Source organism: Podarcis bocagei, assembly GCF_964188305.1.
Source record: "Podarcis bocagei genome assembly, chromosome: 2".
NCBI lineage: Eukaryota > Metazoa > Chordata > Lepidosauria > Squamata > Lacertidae > Podarcis > Podarcis bocagei.
Window position 1 is genome coordinate 113,075,134 of NC_138126.1, and position 16,597 is coordinate 113,091,730.

Consider the following 16,597-nt stretch of genomic DNA (forward strand, 5'->3'; position numbering starts at 1 on the left):
TTTCTTAACAAACAATAAAACATATATTGGTCTTAACACTAAAGACCCAACCTCCCGTCTATTCCATATTTCGATTTCATATTACTTATCGCCAATACACACTTTTATCATAATTAAACTTTTTCTTAATATATCTAATTTCTTATATATCTAATTTATTAATATATCTAATTTCTTGCAACTATTACTGAAGTTCCTCGAATGCTGCAACAGAATTTAAACTGCTATATTTATTTTTCAAATAATCTTTGAAAACCTCCCATTTTGAAACAAATTCCTGTTTTGATTTGTTCTTTATTTTTTCTGATAGACCGTCTAATTCGGCATATTCTGTTAGCTTTTGGATCCAATCTTTTATTATACCAATTTTATTGGCACAAAGGGCAATTTGAGTTTCAACAGATTGCTGTTGGCTGTGATTCAGCAGTAAAGAGCTAGGTTTTGTGGGGAAAGCACCAGGGCAGAAAAAGAAAAGTGCTCAGACAGAGAGCTTTAAAGTGCTGTTCTATGCCTAGAAGCAAAGATAAAGGAGGATGAGCCCATCTGTGCAAGCCACATTCTACGATTGCACTATATTTGCTGCTTCTACTCAGTCCGCTCCTTTATATTCTCTACACGTACGATTGTGTCGCTACTCACCCTAGTAATAGGGTTGTCAAATTTGCAGATGACACAACTGTGATTGGGCTCATCCCTGAAAGGGAGGGTGAAACGGATTATAGAGATGAGGTGGAGCGGCTGACAGAGTGGTGCAGAGCTAACAACTTGCTCATAAATACAAGGAAGACAAAGGAGCTTGTGGTGGACTTCAGGAGACAGAAGAGCAACGTCCAGCCACTTTTGATTGATGGGGTCTGTGTGGAGAGGGTAACAACGTTCGGATTTTTGGGCATTGAATTACAAGAGGATCTGTCCTGGAGTGTCAACACAAGGGGGCTTGTGAAGAAGGCGCAGCAGAGACTGTACTTTTTGAGAATACTAAGGAAAAACCATCTTCCGCAGAAACTGCTGCTTGCCTTCTATCACTGTGCCATTGAGAGCGTGCTCACTTATGGCTTATGTGTGTGGTAAGGAAGCTGTACTACCCAGGACAGGATGGGGTTGTGCAGGGTTGTTAAGGCAGCAGAGAGCATTGTTGGCTCCACCTTAGAGCAGATTTATGCCACAAGGTGCCATAGGAAGGCACTGGACATAGTAAAAGATCCATCGCATCCTGGTCACTGTCTCTTCGAGCTCTTGCCGTCGGGACGGAGATACAGGACGATGAAGACAAGAACGAGCCGTCTTAAGAACAGCTTCTTCTCCAGAGCGATCTCGGCCCTGAATGGGAAGCCCGGACTTTGAAAGTCATCTAATCTCCCTTGCTGTATTATACTGTATTGTTTAATTAGTGTTTTTATGGAGCAGTCAAGTAATTTCGTTGTCCCCGAAGGGGGCAATGACAATAAAGATATTATTATTATTATTATTATTATTATTATTATTATTATTATTATTATTATTATTTTATTATTATTATTATTATTATTTTATTATTATTCTAGCTGCTGCATCAAGCATTAAGTGACACACTCGTGATGAAATCTTTGCTTTCCAAAGTTCATATGAAATTTGAACTATTGACCACATATATCCACACACTGAGGATGCTGTATGTCACCCGTGTTATGCAATGCAGTAATAACTGGAAATTCCCTAGAATTACTGCATCGGACAGATCCATCAATCTTTGGAAATATCCAAGGATTTCAACAGTCTCTGCACCGTTGTAGCTTATTCAGTTCTTCAACTAATGCAGTTAGAAACCGGAATCACCACCGGTTGATTTTCTTGAATTTCTGTCTAAGGCTTAGAAGATGCTTTGAATTTAGAGGACCTTTCAGCTGAGAGAAAACACTAGATTTTATTTAGACACAACATGTCCTTAAAATTACAAAGCCTCTGGGTAAGACCTTTAATGGCAGCAAAACTGTTTATAGCCACCAAATGGGGCAAAAATTGTTACAGCCACCAATATATCTTTTCATTCTGGCCTTCAGACCTTCTTGAGGTTGTCACCAGATTTGATCTGTAGAGCAGTCTATGGAATTGTTCCCTTGTTGCTGTTTTACAATTGAAGACGGTTTTATGGTTTTCTTTTTGTCTGTTATGAACTGGTGTGATTGCTGAATCACTCTGGGGATTTTTTTTAAATTAAGGCTTGTCTATAAATGCATTTAATAAATAGAAATAAATAAAATATCTAGCACACCAACATAAAAGGAACGGATTAATAGTAAAATTCCTTCAGTGGTAAACCTAACAGAATTTGTTTATGTGAAAGTAGACAATAACCGCTCACACCTCTGACTGTGGGCACCATTTGCGAACCAGCGCACAGCTCCTCCGATGCCCCTTGTGACATGCCAGGTTTGTTGGAGCTGGCCTGCCTTCCCAGTGCCACAGACCATTGGGGTTCCCGCCAAACCCCCATTCAAATGAGCCAATCCGTGGCACCGCTGGGGGCAAGGCCAGGTGAGAGGACCGAAAATGAGTCGGCTTCACTCCGCTCCGCTCCAGGGATTTATAAGCGAGGCAGAGAAACAAAAAGTTGCGCAACTATGCATGCCATTTACAGTGGTACCTCGTGTTGCGTAACTTCCAGGTTACAGAATCTTCAGGTTGTGGCCACAGCAAACCCAGAAGTGTATACTTCCAGGTTTTGCCGCATGCGCAGAAGCGCTCTGCGCATCATGCACATGCACAGAAGCGCTCTGGATGCCGCGTGTGCGCATAGAAGCACTCTATCACGCCAAACGCATGCACAGAAGCAGCGCCTCTAGTTACGGATTTTTCTGGGTGCACACAGCACCCCAGAATGGATTAAATCCGTAACCAGAGGTACCAATGTATTTAGCATATGAAACAGCTCTGTAATGTGGATATTTATAAAATAAGGTGAGCTTTCGCCCTCCTAGTATGATCTGGTTGCTAACATGACAGCTTAATGAGTCATCTATATATCTAATTGTCTACATGCAAATTGAGTAGGTAGCACCCATTGGTGTTAACTTCCTTTATGACTATTACCCAATATAGTTATATACTGTGCATTATATATAGTTACAGGTATCACCATGCTATTACATTAGCCTATGGTGTGCCTACAGATTTAGAATATTGCGGTCAGCTGGATGACCGTCTCAACATGGATGTTGAGGATTTAGAAGAGATCATGGAAAAGGATGACTAAAATGATTAAGGTATTGGAGCCTCTTCCCTTTGGGAACTGCAACAGTTTTGAATTGGAATAGAAAACTGTGCAAGTGTCAGCCAAGGAAGAAAGAAGGAGTAATGGGGAAATTTACAGCTTCATGCTATATTATCTTGCATTCAGTATCCTTAGATTCTATACGAGAGAAAGGAAAAGGAGATGCAGGAATGTTTTTTTTGGCTACAGCCTTGCATCTCCTATTAAATTTAATTCATCTGCTTTGGAATGTGCAAGTTCATAGTACGAAGTGCTTATTGGTAGCATAAGACTGGGAGGGGTCTGTACAAAGACAGTTAACAGAGCCAGATGTACTGCTGTATTAATATGTATTAAGATTCCCTTTATAGTTCTGGTAAAGTTGCCAAGTACTTCTTTTCTTTAGGAGATTGGCTGATAGGTCTCAATAGTTGAATCTTCATCAGGTCATCTGAATATTCTGTTATCATGCAAGCTATTTCTCCCACAGCAGAAATCAAAGGCAAAGGACCCCTGAATAGTTAAGTCCAGTCAAAGGTGACTATGGGGTTGCGGTGCTCATCTCGCTTTCAGGCCGAGGGAGTCAGTGTTTGTCCACAGACAGCTTTCCAGGTCACGTGGCCAACATGACTAAACTGCTTCTGCTGCAACGGGACACCGTGACGGAAACCAGAGTGCACGGAAATGCCGTTTACCTTCCCGCTGCAGTGGTACCTATTTATCTACTTGCACTGGCATGCTTTCAAACTGCTAGGTTGGCAGGAACTGGGACAGAGCAATGGGAACTCACTCCATTGCGGGGATTCGAACTGCTGACCTTTTGATTGGCAAGCCCAAGAGACCACAGCGCCACCCATGTTCTGGAACACAGCTGGCTGGTGGGAATTTAGCTCAATGGGAGCAATGGGAGCAATGGGAACCATTCCCCACTGTACCCTTGGCTCTGTTCTCCTGGAGCACAGGATCTCGCCCACAAACTGGCACCCCTTCCAATATCAAAGGAGCACAGCATGAGTGACTTCAGATCATTTAGTCAAGTATTGGAGTGTCCTTGTAAAGTATTCAGGGAGCAGCAGAGTGAGACCACTGCTTCCCGACAAATGGAGTTTTATTGAGAATGAATAACAAAACAGCAATTTGATAGGTAACTGCAAAGGCTGTCCTAGAGATCAATCAATCAATCAATCAATCAATCAATCAATCAACCAAGCCCATTGGTTTCTGAGAGTATTATCAAGTGCAGTTCATTGGAAGTGGGAATGCAAAATGTAGCCCTCAGAGCCAGGGGTGTAAAGTCAGTCTGGCTGAGTTGATCCCGGCAAGAGCTTTCCAGAATCAGTTTGGGGGTTCAGAGATGCAAGAACAGGTACCCAGCCAGAAAGTCCAAAACTTTAGGCCGAGTGTGTGCCAGCAAACAAAGGACACGTGGGGGAAACTTGGGGGAAAGAGAGTAGTGGACGCCTCAAGGGAGACTCTGAGCTCAGGAGTTCTGGGTCTACAGTGGTACCTCGGGTTACATACGCTTCAGGTTACATATGCTCCAGGTTACAGACTCCGCTAACCCAAAAATAGTGCTTCAGGTTAATAACTTTGCTTCAGGATGAGAACAGAAATTGTGCTCCGGTGGTGAGGCGGCAGCAGGAGGCCCCATTAGCTAAAGTGGTGCTTCAGGTTAAGAACGGACCTCCAGAACGAATTAAGTACTTAACCCGAGGTACCACTGTATTGAGGGACGCGGGTGGCGCTGTGGGTAAAACCTCAGCGCCTAGGACTTGCCGATCGTCAGGTCGGCGGTTTGAATCCCCGCGGCGGGGTGCGCTCCAGTTGCTCGGTCCCAGTGCCTGCCAACCTAGCAGTTCGAAAGCACCCCCGGGTGCAAGTAGATAAATAGGGACCGCTTACTAGCGGGAAGGTAAACGGCGTTTCCATGTGCTGTGCTGGCTCGCCAGATGCAGCTTGTCACGCTGGCCACGTGACCCGGAAGTGTCTCTGGACAGCGCTGGCCCCCGGCCTCTCGAGTGAGATGGGCGCACAACCCTAGACTCTGTCAAGACTGGCCCGTACGGGCAGGGGTACCTTTACCTTTACTTTACTACCACTGTATTGAGAAAGACTCTCAAAATATCAGGACTCTCCATAGACAATTGATATATAATTGCTTTGATCAGATGAGGAACTGTAAGAAGACTGGACATTAACGCTTTCAGGAGGTCCAGTGCTTCACAGTTTGGACAGGAAACATTCAAAGTGCATTTTGTCTCTGTTTGTTAGATCCTTTCTAGACTAATTAACTTTTCCGGAGGAAATGCAGGCTTCTGAGCCAAGATCCTCATAAGGGGATGCCCAAGATGGTTGCAGAATAGTGCTCTGGCAACTTCTTTCCAAAGAAATTAAACCTGAGACAGAGCTGGACCCCAGGAATCTCTCACTGCTGGGAAAAGTGGTTCAAGCATAACAGTATATTAAGATTCTGTAGCTAGTGAGGGTTTAAGTCATGGTAGGCAAACTAAGGCCCGGGGGCTGGATCTGGCCCAATTGCCTTCTAAATCCAGCCCTCAGACGGTCCAGGAATCAGCGTGTTTTTACATGAGTGGAATGTGTCCTTTTATTTAAAATGCATCTCTGGGTTACTTGTGGGGCCTGCCTGGTGTTTTTACATGAGTAGAATGTGTGCTTTTATTTAAAATGCATCTCTGGTTTTTTGTGGGGCATAGAAATTCATTCATTCCCCCCCCAAAAAAAAATAATCTGGCCCCCCACAAGGTCTGAGGGACAGTGGACCGGCCCCCTGCTGAAAAAGTTTGCTGACCCCTGGTTTAAGTCAACCAGTGGATCCATGGAAGAGTTAAAGCACACCACAGTTGATTGGCAAAATAAAATGTAAATGGATCAGTGACAATTTAATAATAACATTAAAAAATGGCACCTTTAATGGGTTTCCCCAGGATTCATTATTTTTCTCAGCGAACAAGGAGAAATAGCCAAGGTTTGCTGCTATTTGCCAGAAGAACTCTGAAGGGGCTGGCTGTTCCTTACTAAATCTGACTAAGCCAAGCATTCCTGTACTGTCATTTATGCAGCCTTTGGGAATGGAAGCGGACGGCCCTCCAATGGTGTCATTCAGTAGATGTAGCACCTTTCCCTGTACAAATAACAAGCCGAAAACCTGGCACAGTAAAAGTGAGATATGCCGAGCTGACCCCAAGCCCTTATTATGCAACACGACTTGATCTGGATGCTGCTGAGCTGCACTGTTAAAGAGAGCAGAGAGGGACCTCTGGAATAAATTAGCAGTTCGCATCCCAGCTCCCAGTTCCCAGAAATGCTGCAGCGGCATCCCAGCTCCCCTTAAAGGGGACATTTGCACGCTTCCCCCTTTGATAGGCCAGATGTTAAGGCTGCGAATCTGAGTCGTGCAGATAGCCAGGTTGCCAAGGCCCGTCGCGAGTCTCATAATATCATTCATGGTTTTCCCTTGTTGGAGCCCAGTTCACTGAGTCATGCGAAAAAAATCTCTCGGCTTTCAGGCGCTTCCTAGTTTCCATGGCTCAGGAGGCTAAATAAATATGAATCCTCAAAGCTCTCAAATCATGGTTAAAAAATAAAAATAAAAAAAGCTAACTGCACCAAATAGAGCCAGGTTTCCTGTCGTAGAGCAAAGTACGGTTTGCTGAAATGGAGCTATGCAGCATGTTTGCTAATCCTGCACAGCAGTGCTATGCAGACCAGATTTATTCAGCTCAGGTGTATTAGCTGGAGCCCCGTGCAAAACAGTGACTCAGGGGAGCAGACGTGGATGTTTGCTAGGAACACTTTACCAGCTGTGCTCCAGCAGTCCCAGTCGCTTCAGGTCTTTATCAAAGCTCCGAAGACCTGTAGCAAGAAAAATGGATGAGTTATGCAGAATTGGCTAAATTGACATATAAACTGCCTGATAAGGACAACTGTGACTTTGAAGGACAATGGGAACTTTTTACAAATTATCTAAAAAGACAACAAAATGTACTAGACTCCTTGGCAGGTTTTGAATAAACATACACAAATGTATTGGTTGATTACATGATAGATAAGGCAAGGATATATATAATTTTATAACATGCAGAGAACAATATGTGCAGAGAAATCAGAGAGAGGAGCTGAGGGAATTCTTTGGGGGGGGGAGGGAGGGATTGAAGGGGGGGAAAGGGGAAAAAATAACGTATGTGATTATATGGATTGACAATTTGTTATGTTGGAATTGTTTAATAATATTTTTTTTAAAAAAAGAAGAAGCTCTGAAGACCCCATTGTATTTGTCTGCTTTTTTCTTGAGTTGTGTTCTGCTGACAGTTGTTTATTATTATTATTATTATTATTATTATTATTATTATTATTATTATTATTATCATCATCATCATCATCATCATCATCATTTTTGTAGCTACGTACTGCATTTTTCTATTGTCTGGGCTGCATGCTTACATTTTATTTCTACTGGCTTTTATGGGTTTGAATATCATGGCTGTATTTTAATGGTGCACTGCCTTAGGAGCGTCTCTCCCCCCCCCCTTAAAGTTGGCGTGAAAATATTTTAAATAATTAAGCAAAATACAGTTAGACTGTACTTAAAAGTGAGCCCCACTGTGTTCCAATAGGGTTGCACACTTGTATGGGTAAGATCTATTGAGCGAAGAGGCATTTGCTTCTGAGAAAACATACTTAGGATTGCACTGTGAGAATTAATGAATAGGGTCGTCTGAGACATTCTTGGTCCCAGGAATTTGTTTTCAGCATGAGAGCTGATCTCACAACATTTTTCATGTAGAAAGCGCCATTCCCAGTCACTCCACAAAACGATAACACATTTTGAAGCAGAAATGCCACCTCTGGCGGAATGATCAGCAACAGAGAGATGATGGCCAGGGAGGGGCACATAACCCTTTATACAACCCAAGCTGTTTCCCTTCCCATGGGGATTTAAACAGAGAAACACATTAAAAACCACGGCAGGGTAGTAGTGTGGCTCACTTGTTTGAGTTTTAGGCATCTGCTGGTACTTTGTAGTGTAGTGCACCTTTGTGTGTCTGTATTGCACTTCTCCTCTGTGTTAAAAATACAGCATCAATTTAAAAGTATCATATATCAAAAGGGCAGAAGCATATTTGCTAGGAATCTTGAGTAAGGATATCCCCAAAGACAAAATTAACATCTTTCTGTATGCAACAACAGCAGCGAGAATGTTGGTAGCCAGTCATTGGAAAGGAAATTATATCTCAACAAAAGGGGAATGGTTAAGTAAACTATGTGAGTACCTGGAGTTAGCAAAATTGACGGATTTAATAAGGCATAAATCCAAAACTACAATTCAGAAACAATGGGAATGCTTAAATGAATATTTATACAAGCAGGGCTCAAATATGAAAGTTTGGTTGTGCTTAGACTAACCTTGTGGAGAATATAGAGAACATAAAGATTTGACAGATTATGAAAGAACCTAAGGAAGGGAAATGATTGAAGAACAGATGTAAAGGCGAGCAAGATAACTAAGAGACGTGCGGTGAATGCGGTGGAAGTCTTTTATAATACTTTAATTAGGATTTATATATTGTAAGGTTTGAAGCATGAATTTGGTAATATTATTGGTTATGAAAAGTATATTCTTTCCTTTTCTTTTGACTTTTTTTTTTAGTTTGTATTTTGGAAAAGATGTATATAAATGTGTTTACAGTGTTATGTATTGTTCTTTGTCTCTCTTTCTCTTTCTCTTCTTGTAAAATTCAATAAAAATAATTTTTTTAAAAGCATCAATTATGTGGGTTAATCAGGGCCAGGAGACTTTTATTTGCAGGATCACATTTTTGGAGAATGCCTTTCCTGGCCTCCTTTTGTTAATTTTTAAAAAATAGGACCACACTGTTGTAACTGTACTTCTGCAGCCTTCTGCACCCTTGCTTGCTACTCACTCCCCAGGAGTAAGTTCCACTGAACTCAGTGGAATTTACTTCTGATGGAAAAGGACTGAGCAACACTATGGACAGTTCACTATACCATATAGATGCTGCTTCATGTCAATATATGTGGTGGCATTCTCACCCCCTGTAAACAAGCCAAATATTGAGACTTTACTTTCTTGGGCTCCATGATCACTGCAGATGGTGACAGCAGTCACGAAATTAAAAGACGCCTGCTCCTTGGGAGAAAGGCGATGGCAAACCTAGACAGCATCTTAAAAAGCAGAGACATCACCTTGCTGACAAAGGTCTGTATAGTTAAAGCTATGATATTCCCAGTAGTGATGTATGGAAGCGAGAGCTGGACCATAAAGAAGGCTGATCGCCGAAGAATTGATGCTTTTGAATTGTGGTGCTGGAGGAGACTCTTGAGAGTCCCATGGACTGCAAGAAGATCAAACCTATTCATTCTTAAGGAAATCAGCCCTGAGTGCTCACTGGAAGGACAGATCCTGAAGTTGAGGCTCCAATACTTTGGCCACCTCATGAGAAGAGAAGACTCCCTGGAAAAGACCCTGATGCTGGGAAAGATGGAGGGCACAAGGAGAAGGGGACGACAGAGGACGAGATGGTTGGACAGTGTTCTCGAAGCTACAAACATGAGTCTGACCCAACTGCGGGAGGCAGTGGAAGACAGGAGTGCCTGGCATGCTCTGGTTCATGGGGTCACAAAGAGTCGGACACGAGTAAACGACTAAACAACAACAACATTACTGGTACAGAACAGGATATTTCACAATGTCGGGTTAATTGCTTGCAGTCATCTCTCATCTGTTTGCTCAACGAAAATTCTGCTCCTACCTCACCTGTCCCCTTTGCTCCCCCAAAGCAAGAACAGAACAGAATTGGGGGGGGGCATGAAATGAGAGTAGCAGAAGGGGAAATTCCATTGCACAAATGGAAGTCCTTGTCTGAATGGGAGCGCCTTTGCTGGCTGCAATGCAGTACAAAACCCGTGGGAATCCACACCTGTATTTTACCATATATACCCAGAATGGGAACCCAAAATGAGCTGCAGCTTCAAAAGGTGTGATCGCTTGCTGTATGCATAGCTGTAACTGTCCCTGACTGATAGTGTACACAAGGGTTTGATAAAGGTAAAGTAAAGGTAAAGGACCCCTGGATGGTTAAGTCTAGTCAAACTTGACAATGGGGTTGCGGTGCTCATCTTGCTTCAGGCTGAGGGAGCTGGCATTTGTCCACAGACAGCTTTCTGGGTCATGAGGCCAGCATGACTAAACTGCTTCTGCCGCAATGGAACACTATGACGGAAACCAGAGCACACGGAAACGCTGTTTACTTTTCCACCGCAGTGGTACCTATTTATCTACTTGCACTGGTGTGCTTTCGAACTGCTAGGCTGGCAGGAGCTGGGAAGGAGCAATGGGAGCTCGCCCCGTTGCGGGGATTCGAACTGCCGACCTTCCGATTGGCAAGCCCAAGGGGCTCAGTGATTTAGGTCACAGTGCCACCCACTCCCTAACAGGGGTTTGAAATTATTTATTTATTTACATCCTTTCCAAACTGCTTAATATATTAAAAATACCCCTAAGTGGTGTACAGAAAACTGAAGCCACAACTGACAACTTATAACAAAATATTGGAATTACAGTCGTACCTCGGAAGTCAAGCGGATTCCATTCCAGAAGTCCGTTCAACTTCCAAAACGATCAGAAACCAAAGGGCAGCTTCTGATTGGATGCAGGAAGCTCCTGCAGCCAATTGGAAGCTGCAGAAGACCTATCAGACATTCAGCTTCCAAAAATAGTTTGCAAACCGGAACAGTCACTTTTGGGTTTGCCGCATTTGGGAGCCAAAATGTTCGAGAACTAAGCTGTTTGAAAACCAAGGTACGACTATATTACGTAAGTACATAGATACAAGAAAAACACAAATAAAAATATTTATTATTTACTAATAAATAAAAACTGACTATTGATTCCTTCTCTTTTAGCCACACCCTCCATCTCAGCCTGCTGGCTCTTATCCAGGCTCTAAAAGAACTCTCAACTCACCGACAAATGTCTTACAAAGGGAAGGGTTCCTGGAAACTGTTGGCATCTCTCTGGTTTCTCACTCTAGGCTTGGTTTGATGGGCAGACCCAAGGTGAATGGAGCTTCCTTAAACTGCCCAGCTATGTCCCAGTCAACTGCACTTTCCACACCCATTTCCATGTGCAGTAGGTGTGGGGAGTATCCTAGGGGTCCCCAAGGATGGGTAAAGCCCTAAAGATCCCTGGTCCTGTATACCTGAAGGAGCATCTCCACCCCCACCGTTCTGCCCGGACACTGTGATCCAGCTCCGAAGGCCTTTTGGCAGTTCCCTCGCTGCGAGAAGCCAGGTTACAGGGAGCCAGGCAGAGGGCCTTCTCGCTAGTGGCACCCTCCCTGTGGAACGCCCTCCCACCAGATGTCAAGGAAATAAACAACTATCTGACTTTTAGAAGATATCTGAAGGCAGCCCTGTTTAGGGAAGTTTTTAATGTTTGATGTTTTATTGTGTTTTTAATATTCTGTTGGGAGCTGCCCAGAGCAGCTGGGGAAATCCAGCCAGATGGGCAGCGTAGAAATAATAATAATAATAATAATAATAATAATAATAATAATAATAATAATGGACACCTCCACTTATAGTTTTTTCTCCAACCTCTGACCTCTCCTCCTCCTCCAGTTGCTGATATAACTTCTTTCACTTGTGAACTGTAGAAATAATGCAACGTATGACTTCTGAAGACTCACGAGGCTACCACCTTGTAGCAACTGAGCAGGCATGGATCTGGTCATAGACTGGACCTTATCCATGTGTACGCTACCTTGTGTTCCATGCTGGAAGAAAGGTGAAACATAATGTAAGATAATAAATAGTAAATTGATGTATGTAAACTAAGTTGAGACCTTGGGTGTCCTTTTGAGGAGAGCCCTGTGATTACAGAACAGTCAAATCTGTGCAGGGCAATTAGAGATGTAAAGGCCGGGTAAAAAAAGCCAGAAATTTGGGAGTGGGGTGGCCCTCTCCCTATTTTTCCATTCCCTCCCCCCACCCCAGTCCTTCACACCTCCAAGACCAATAGATAATTTCAAAATCAAAGGGTGAGTTTCTTTGCTCATTTCATGCACCAACATATACATTTCATTTTAGGGGCATTCCAACCTTCTTTGCAATGTAACAGGAGCTCTCCAAAGTGCTGATTACCCCCACAAGGTAACTAAACACCACCGTAGGCTGCCAGGACTTAATGATTTGCAAAGTAACAATGTAAACGAGGCAAATGTCAATCTGGGGAAGTGATAATCTTCCCTTTGAAGCTGTCAGCTGTGCAGCAACACACAGAAGCAGATTGTTTAAAACCTGGTCAGCTTAATTGATGCTAAAGAGAACCGAAAAGATTTCAGAATTTTAGGAAGCACTTAAAAAACGTTTAAAGGAAAAATACAGTGTAGGCTGGATGCTTACATAGCTATAACTCCCCACTAGGATATAAGGAAGCAGGTCTTAATATTCCTGTATATATCTTGGTGGTCCCTTCCATTGCTGTTCCTTCTCTCATTTGGTGCCTAGAGAGGGACATAAAACTGAGTTCACTGTGGTATGACCAAGAAACCAAACCTAGTGTTGTGCTGGGCAGAGAAAGGGGTGGGGCTATGCAAATTACCGAACACTTAATTGGATGCAGACACCAAGGGCAGGAAGTCAGTTTAGTCCCAGTGTGCATGGTATTCTTGAGCACTCATATCAAAACATCCATATAAATGGATACCATTCACTGCTTTAGTAAAGGTAAAGGGACCCCTGACCATTAGGTCCAGTTGTGGCCGACTCTGGGGTTGCGGCACTCATCTCGCTTTATTGGCTGAGGGATCCGGTGTACAGCCAGCATGACTAAGCCGCTTCTGGCGAACCAGAGCAGCGCACGGAAATGCCGTTTACCTTCCCGCCAGAGCGGTACCTATTTATCTACTTTGACGTGCTTTCGAACTGCTACGTGGGCAGGAGCTGGGACCGAGCAACGGGAGCTCACCCCGTCGCGGGGATTCGAACCGCCGACCTTCTGATTGACAAGCCCTAGGCTCTGTGGTTTAACCCACAGTGCCACCTGTGTCCCATTCATTGCTTTAGAGGATAGTAAAATGTGGCACTTGGAACAACGTTGCTGTAGAAAGAAAAATGCACTCTACCTTTGACTCCAGGTTTGAGACCCTATCCTAGTCATGTAACACTCAAAGATGCACAGTTTTTGTGACATAGAAGCCTGCCATCCATGGGCATTTTGCTGGTATAATATGAAATGGACACCATCCCATTGTATTAATGGATAACATGAGAATGTACGGGCATCAATGCAATTTTAAAAATGCTATCAGAATGAAATTCAGAGGGCTGTTTCCCACTCTTCCCAGGTCATGCTACAGTACCACATGTGTACCATGTGGCACAGATTGCATGGGATCCTCTCCCACTTAAAAGGGGGGAATAAATTATAGAGGTTGTCCTGGATCCCACCCCAAACACAAGCAGACAGAGGCTCTTACTTGTAAGTAAAAAGGAGTTCTTTATTCAGGCAAGTCGTGGTACAGGTCTGGCAATAAACACTGTGTTAAGGAATCGTGAGTCGGGTGCTGGGGAGGGCAAGTAGTTTGGAACTGGATGGAGATAACAAAGATGTCCCAATAAGTTTCCCTGTCCCTCCTGCCAAGCTTTTGAAGATGAGGCATGTTGCAGTCACTCACGAGGCTCTCTCGCCTTGCGGGAATACTGAGATTACAAATGCATGCTCTGTTGGGGTGAGAAGGTCTGAACCCATCTGAGAAGGTGGCAATTGGTTCTAGGCAACAAACTTGCACCCTCCGGTTTAGACACTTGTTCAGATACTGCAACCTCCAGCTTCCCTCCTCAGTTGACCAAAGTCCTCCCCAGCCCACATTGCTTTGCAGGAAGGTTGGAGGAGAGAGCTGGCATGAAGTCAGTATGGAAAGAGGAGATATCCACCTCCTCCATCCACCATCGAGTCCCCACCCCCTGTTTCTTGTTCCTCCTCCTCCTGTGTCATAGCCTGTCAATCCAAGCCCAACCCCAGCAGCACTGTGGGGCTCATGACACACATGTGTGCACATGTACCTTGTCCTGTTGGTTGCACTGGTCACATGGTGGGGGTCACCCTAGTGTTGATACCCTCAGTGGAGTAGTTTGAGGGGCCCACAGGGGTTGTTTCCCCGGGCGCAAAATTGTTAAGGGCACGAAATTTCAACCCCTGGTGCTGCCTCAATGCAGCTGCTCACTTCCGTTGCAAACAGCTTCTTCACACAAACCAGGAAATGACCTCTCCAGACTACGGAATGACTCTTCTTTTCTTATCTCTGCGGCTGTAATTTCCTGGGTGACATGGACTCTGGGCAATTGAATGTGCATGTGTACTCTGTCTGTTTCCCACCCATCCCCTTCTGCACTGCCCCGGGTACTGTCAACCCACGCTACACCCATGGATACACCCTCACCCTGCATCCAAAGCGTCTAATGCAATAGATGTCTGAACCCCAATGTAAGCCAGTGAACAGGTGGGATGCTCATTCCACAGGTGACTGCTGTTTTGTCTGCCCTCTTATTCCATCCTGCCGGTGAGTTTCAATGAGGAAATCAGCATTCAACAGGAGTCCAAAGTTACTCTTCTCATAAAAAGGTCCTTTCAATGACAGGCACGTCATTATTCTATTTATGTGGATGACTAACCGTCCTAAAATCCAATTGTAGGAATTTGGTTTTATATTTTTATTCCTTGAAATCTAACACCATTTGCGCTGTAAATCAGCACGGCTGCATTTACATAATATTGCTCATCCTTCGCCTCCTCTTGACTTTGCTACTGAATCACCCAGCGATGCTCTGAACTGTGTATCACACTCGTCTGCCTCGTATATTTGTCAAGGTGAAGAAATAAGAACTTGAACTTTGGCTGATCTGGAAGACCTTGAGATGGGAATTTCTTGATTCTCAAGTGAGGAGTTTGGAAATATATATTCATTCTCTACAATGGATGAATAATCTCCCATTGGTGCTGAATATTCATGCAGCTTGTGGAAACCTACCAAGACGTGCTACAAAGTCTTCCGTTAATATGTTTATGGGTCAAAAACATGCTGCTGCTGTCAGTTTCGCATCAAGCAAGCACCGGCACTCGAAAACTGGATACTCAGCTTTCGTATTAAGGGCTTTTACATAGATCCTTGAAACAGACAGCGCAAAGAGCTGTCTAAGAGAAGACTAATGGTCAGAATGACAAGCAGAACCCAGCTGGCTGTGATGCAGAAGCCAGCAGCTGGGTTGGGTTGATGGGAGTCAGAGAGATATCCCATGGTCAAAAGACACAAGCAAAGGTCAGTGTCAAGGAAAACAGCTGTGTGGTAGTCATAGAGGCAAGGGAAGCTAGATACTAAAGGCTATGAGAAAAAACAAGTGAATGGGCTATTTATTTAGTAAATTTATTATTAAGAACATTCCCACCACTGATTTATTAATCACATTTTATCCAACCATCTTAAGATGATGTCTAATAAAACAACTAGAAACAGAAAAAACAGATTTATTTTTTTTAAAAAAACATTGAAAAGTACACACTACCTTTTTTCAGCTGTGGAACTCAAGGCAGCATACATGTGATCAGCGCTTTTTTTCCAGCTGGAACTCACTTCTCACTTGAACTCAGTTCCAGCACCTCTCCTGACTGGCTTGAGGACTCCTGAGGCACTGAGGCCTTGCTGAAGCTAAACACCTCAGACACTCATCAGTTTCTGAATGGGAGGCTTAATAATAATAATAATAATAATAATAATAATAATAATAATAATAATTTATTTGTACCCCGCCCATCTGGCTGGGTTTCCCCAGCCACTCTGGGCGGCTTCCAACAAAGATGAAAAATACACTAAAATGTCACATATTAAAAACTTCTCTGAACAGGGCTGCCTTCAGATGTCTTCTGAATGTCAGGTAGTTATTTATCGTTTTGACATCTGATGGGAGGGCATTCCACAGGGCGGGTGCCACTACCGAGAAGGCCCTCTGCCTGGTTCGCTGTAACTTGGCCTTTCGCAGTGAGGGAACCGCCAGAAGGCCCTCGGAGCTGGACCTCAGTGTCCGGGCAGAACGATGGGGGTGGAGACGCTCCTTCAGATATACTGGACCGAGGCCGTTTAGGGCTTTAAAGGTCAGCACCAACACTTTGAATTGTGCTCGGAAACGTACTGGGAGCCAATGTAGGTCTTTCAAGACCGGTGTTATATGGTCTCGGCGGCCGCTCCCAGTCACCAGTCTAGCTGCCGCATTCTGGATTAGTTGTAGTTTCCGGGTCACCTTCAAAGGTAGCCCCACGTAGAGCGCATTGCA

General features: G+C 43.9%; 1 long non-coding RNA gene across 1 annotated transcript in view; it reads right to left on the reverse strand.

Annotated features, from left to right (window-relative positions):
- Nucleotides 1–16,010, reverse strand: part of LOC308580269 — a 31,978-nt gene extending 15,968 nt beyond the window's left edge. The window contains exons 1-2 of the long non-coding RNA XR_014004768.1: nt 15,833–16,010; nt 7,048–7,102 (exon numbers count right to left, since the gene is read on the reverse strand). This is a non-coding gene — a long non-coding RNA (uncharacterized lncRNA). The remainder of the gene's footprint in view (nt 1–7,047; nt 7,103–15,832) is intronic.
- Between the last annotated feature and the right edge of the window lie 587 nt (nt 16,011–16,597).